Genomic DNA, 6,327 nt, shown 5'->3' with positions numbered 1-6,327 from the left:
TGGCGCTGAAGAGCTACTCCTCTGTTTGTTGCCCATAAACTGCATAATAATATAATCCCAAAGTACATTTCAAATATTTTATTCCTAAACTTGATGATATTGGCTCTGATGCCCAAAGCATCAATGTTTTCTCTCTTTTTCTTGGGTCAGTTAGTTTAAAATCATTTTAAGCTTAATTTTAAACTAATAAACTAATAGAACAATAATCATAGTCATGTTTTGTGCATTTTTAGATTTTTTTATGAGTAACATTGTTACACTAAGTGACATTTATCAGTTTCACCAACTGACCACGTCTTTTAACCCAATTTTTTTTTTAATCAACATTAGTTTAATGTCAAAGTAGTTTAAGTGACAAACTTAATGCACTTTATGTTTTCAGGTTAAGTGTATCATGAAGCACTGTTTTCAAATTATGTACTGTGGAGAATATGGAAATATATCACGATATTGTGATATAGTGATATTATTGTATTGTGGCCCAAATATTGTGATGCATATAGTTTTGTTCTTTCCAATACTTACCCCTATTTAAAACTAATATAGCTTTTATTGAGATTAACTTTTAAGCTGAAATCTTAGATAGAGCCCAGTAATTCTTCTTTAGCAGGCATGTATAAAATTAAGGATTTACAGATTAGATTCAGAGGATCAAAATTTAAGGAACTTGGAATATGAGGTAATGTGTGCAGTAAAAAAAAAACAAAAAAAAAACTACTTCTGAAAAAATATGTTAACATAATTTGTAATCACAGTAGTCATATATATTTGTCTCCTTTTTTTCTTATGAAGATATTTCACCATTATCTTGCATTTTCTTATGTCATTTCCTTCTCTCTCTCTCTCTCTCTCTCTTTTTAAAAAGTATTCTTTAAAGGGGCTGAAATCATCAAATAAAAGATCATTTTAAGCACATGATTCTATAAGACTGATAAAAAAAGAACAATGACTGGCTAAACAATCCATGACTTCAGAAATCTACTGAGAGAAATACTCCAGCGTGTATAAAACCCTTTCACTTTGCATATGTGACGTCACGACCATTTTGTTTGGGGGTGAAAGGCTAAGTGCAAGTTTAATAGTTTCTGGTGAATTCAGCTTGCCCTGCAGTTGAACCTCATGTGTCATTTCCAAGTTCTAATTATGTTTTTAATGAGAGGCTGTTTTGCATGATCCCCACAGCGCCAAAATCAATGTCTCTCTTCATGTGAGGAAGTCACGACAGTTGTTTTTCAGTCTCAGCTGACAGCGAGAGGAGGTGAGGGACACAGAAGACTTCCATTTAAAAACAGAAGGAAACAGATGTTATAGGATTTTAGACATCTGATAGATACCGAGAACAATTTCTACATTAGTGATTTGGCAGTTTGTCTTCTTTTGAGAGTCAAACTTGTTTCTTTTAGTTTTCTTGCCAGTAGTGATTAATCTTGACACCAAAAGCCCTTTCCCTTAAGTGCTGCACTTCCAAATAATTCTCAACCTTATCACATCTGGCTGCATGTGTGAACGCAAACAGAAGAACATTGTTTTTCCTATGATCACCCTGAACAAGAGAGAGTTATGCTTCAAAGGTGGCCTCTTAGCTTGTTTGCAATACTTGATCTGGTGTCTCCTATCTTCCTCTTGAAAGTTCCCAACGGATTCTCTAAAGGGCTCTGGTTTACTGAGTGTGCAGGCAAATCAAGTACATCATGGTCATTCATACAGCTTCTGAAAACTCCTGGTAGTGTGGGCAGGTGCCAAGACTAGCTAGGAAATAAAATCAGCATCTCCATTACACTTGTCAGTAGAAAGAAGTATGAAATGGTCTCAAATGTCCTAGTAAACGGCAACGTTGCCTATAGACTGTAAAAAAAAAAAAAGACGTCATCTTAATCCCAACAAAAACTGCTCCCCCTGATGGCTGGTGGCAGTATAGGTCAAAAAATCTATTTCCCCAGCCATTCCAGATGAGCTTTGGTCAAACTATTAAATATTAATACACCTGGTAGAAATGTTTCTCACATCTGATTGTTGTGGTGATTTGAAGATATTATCTGGCTGCCTTGTACTCAGGTCCTGAATACAAGGCAGGACAATGCAACGAGCAGAGCCATGCTGTCCACTCTTTATACAGTTAATGGCGTTGACTCAGGACTTTACATTGAACAACGAAAAAAAAAACTTTACCAAAAAAACTTGGATTCTGTGCCTCTCCACTCTTCCTCCAGACTCTGGGCTCTTGATTCTCTGACCAAATCAACACTGACTTTCATCTGAAAAGAGGACTTTGGACCACTGAGTAACAGTGCAGTTTTTTCTTCTTCTTAGCCCAGTTAAAACACTTCAATGTTGTCTCTGGTTTGTGGGTGACTTCCAAAGAGGAAAAAGACAGTTGTAGCAAAGCGCTTTGACACGTGGCCCTTGATGCATTCACTCCAGCCTCAGTTCACTCCTTGTAAAGTTCCCCCAAACTCTTGAATGGGTTTTGCTTAACAATACTCCCCAAGCTGTGGTTGTCACTGTAGCTTGGGCATCGTTTTTCTATCCCATTTTTTTTCTCGCTCTACTCAACCTTCTTGTAAAATGCTCGGTATAGCACTCTGTGAACAGCCAGCTTCTGTCAACCCTTTGTGTACTACTCGCCTTGTAGAGGTTCAATAACTGTATTCTGGACAACTGTCAGGTCAGCAGTCTTCCCCATGATTGTGTGACTTACTGAACCAGACTAAGAGACCATTTCAAGTCTCAGGAAACCATTGCAGGTGTTTCCATTCAACAAGCTGATTAGAGTGTGACAGTATTAGTTTACAATATCCAACCTTTTTACCATATTCTAATTCTATGATTTACTGAATTTATATCACAATTAAAATAAACGAATGCTTGAAATAATTCACTCTGTGCTAAATCTGAGTTTCTTTAGTATGATTGTATGAGTTGAATTTTTTGAGTTGAACTTTCCCAGGTTATTCTTATTTATTGAGATGCCTCTTTGTTTGAACCTTCTTGTCCTTGTCTAATCTTCCGCATGTTAAATTGAGAGAGCGAGTCTGACACTGTCAGTCTCCAGCTGTGAGGTACAGCATGAACAGTGAGTTTCTGAAAATATCAGAGCCTGAATGTCCTGAAATTATCCTGAAATGTCAGGGGTTCGTGCGTGAAAGGGGGTAAGGTTTGCAATACCAAGAGCGTACTAAAAATTAAAACTGGACAATGTGCTCGATCACCATTTGGTCCATTTATCCCAAAGCAAAACAGAAGACTTCTATGGCGGAAAATCATTGAGATTACAGATGTTGCGTCATTAAGTTATTTTCTTTTTTCTGTGTAGCAATTGCAGTAGGCAGATATTTTCATCCAATAAGCCAAATAACAAGTGACAATAGTCTGGGACAGTTTCTCAAAAACCTAGAGGGGCACTGATAGACAGATTTTCCATTAAGGGGTTATAGGAGACCAAAACAAGAGCTGAGAAGACAAATCTGAAGCTTAACAAATAAATACTAACATCACTTCCTGTCTGCTGAATGTGGAAGTTAGGCAACTGTAAAATACGTATTGTAATGACCACAGTCAAACCCTGTTAGCAACTAGTTTAGTTGCCCCATAGTGGGAAGAAAGCAGGGGTGGGTATTCACAAGAACTTCATGATACTTGGGTCATGGTACGATAGTATCACACTGTTGTGGTATATTGCAATATTAGATTGAAAACAACTTTTCTCTTTTAATGTTTGTTTAAACACTGAAAGTCAAATGCAGAGTTAACTACATTCACTTAACTTGAAAACAAAGTGCACTAAGTTTGTCACTTAAACTACTGTGACATTCAACTAATGTTGCAAAAAATCTTGTGGTCCGTTGGTGTAACTGATAGATATCTGTTGGTGTAACAGATGTTTCCCCTAAAAAAAATCTTTTAAAAAGTAACTATAATTTTGATTTGATCAGTGTTCTAAATTTTAAAAATTAAACTTAAAACAGTTTTAGACCAACTGACCCAAAAATAGAAAGAAAACATTTATGTCTACAGCATCAAAACCCATGTCATTAATTTTAGGACTTCGAAATTATATCTATTATACAGTCTATGGGCAACATAATACGGAGTAGCTCTTTGGCACCATCTACCGCAGTGGAGAGGCTCAAGTTGTATTTTCCTTCCACCTCCGCTAAAATATGAATTTTTATTTTTAAGAAAATATTGGTATTGTATCACAAGTCGAAGTATCGTAATATATTGCTGTATCGATATTTTTCACACCGCCAGAAGAAAGCTAATTTCTTTAGCAAGTTTTAAATGAGTGAAACAGCTCTATGTGAGACTAAGAAATAAGCTAAGAACCTTGTTTTTACAGTGTTTGGAAATGCAAGAAATACAACTGTTGGAGAGTTTTTGACGCAAAATGACAAGCTTATATGGTACAGTTTCCTATTTCAGTAGAACAAGTATAGGTGACAGATTGGAAATGAATGTCATCAAATGATAACATAATGCTAACTGATTATTTTTTCTGCTGCTTTCATTCTCCATATTCATGACTGTCTTCACTGAATGAACCACAAAGCTCCTCTATTGCTGTTTAACTCAGTCACCAACTGAACTATAATGAGACACAGCTAACAGCGAGATCTTTCTACCTTCAGTACCACAGATGTGAAAAACATGCAGCAACACCTCCTGTATGTGCAATGACTTCAATCTGAAGTGAGACATTTGCCTAACAGCTGCTCTAAGAATAAGCACAATTAGAGCCCAACACCCCATTAATGTATGGCCCGTTTCATGTGGCTCCAAAAAGTCCTGAGTTGACTTGTTTCAAACCCAGACTTTCCAAAAGGTAATGTACAGACACTTTACTGTCCACATGTCTCCAGGGCTTTAAGATGATTATTTAAAAAGCAGTAAATTAGAATCAAAGGCCTCCATGTAGTAAAAGTCAGCCAGTTATGTGAAGTAGAGCAGAGCTGATATGGGTGTTAGACCACCCACTGTAGCATGCAGCCGACTGCACGACCAGACTGGAAATGGCAAAGTAATTTTTAGTCTGCCAGAGGACATGGTTCTACATCACAGTGACACAGCAGGCAGACATAATCCTCAGAATACTTTAAAGTCAATCTCTGGACATGATTCAGTCTGGTCTACACCTTGAAAAAGGTGTAAAGGTGTTCAGGATTATCATTACCAGAGGAAAGCAAGGAATAATTCGGGTCGAAACATGTTGAAGTTGTTTTCATGATAAAGACTTTTACCAGCTGTTCAATTTGCAAAAGCCCAATTAAGGCTGAATATTAGCTATTAAATTTCTGTGCAACACTTCAGGTTCATGCTCTATGCACAGCCCAGTTCCTGTCAAATGAAATGAATTTGGTTTGATTTAAATCAATTTTAAGTCTTGAAATGTCAGCATGTTTTTTAAAGTCATGGTTGAATACAAGATCAAAATACCCTGATAAAACAAGTTAAACACTTCACTGAAAAACAAACTTAAATAAGCACCAAACAAGCTGCTGATCAATAACGTTCTCCAATACTGATCCTTCCATCATGTGCCTAAACCAGAGTCAGGCCTCTCCTCCCCGTCAGGCTTTCATACCAAACACGAAGCACACGAGCTCTATAAGGGACACGAGCGTCCCCTAAATGACATGATGTTATGTTGCCATAGAGATGGGTACTGCTGGCAGAGCCCTGATAGAGTGTCAGGAAGCAGGAGAAGAGCAGATATAGAGGTCTGTGATCAGCAGGTCTCCCATGCTGGCAGGGTTTAAAAAGCCCAGACATCCTACACTAGACTGCTGCGTGATGTGGTTTACTTTCTGTACTACACACGTCTAAATGGATCAGGTGTGACAAATTTACTAAATGAAAAACTAGACATTCAGTTTTTAAAACAGTGTGAAAACTGTGCAGTGTTAAACAAAACTACAGGAAGTAAAGCAGGTTTCGGATCTCCTTATATTGAAGCGCATTTGTTTGGCTGAGGCTGGTTTTTGCAGCGAGGGACTTCACAATCAGGGACATAAAATCTGTGGAGTCAGCATAGAAACGTTTAGTATGCATTAAATTTCCAAGATGTGTGATTAAGATGCAGACACCATAGCACTACAGCCAATCAGAGAAACAAAACATCTAAAACTGCCACCTGAGTCAGGTTAAACAGAAAGAAGTCTGTCTAAACTAGGAGGATAAAAACTGATTTATCATCTGCTGCTGACTGGTTACAACCTCCTCATAGAAATATCTGCATACCCTCACTGCGAGGAAGTGAACTTCTTTTCTAAAATATTCCCCGCCTGAGGGAACTTTTCAGAAAAGTCCTCAGGGACAGAATCTCAATCT

The sequence above is a fragment of the Halichoeres trimaculatus genome, unplaced genomic scaffold, assembly GCF_033239565.1.
Source record: "Halichoeres trimaculatus isolate MK-OKI-2021-1 unplaced genomic scaffold, fHalTri1.1 fHalTri1_scaffold_15, whole genome shotgun sequence".
Lineage (NCBI taxonomy): Eukaryota > Metazoa > Chordata > Actinopteri > Labriformes > Labridae > Halichoeres > Halichoeres trimaculatus.
The sequence above is the reverse complement of the archived record's forward strand: the minus strand, read 5'-3'. Positions refer to the sequence as shown.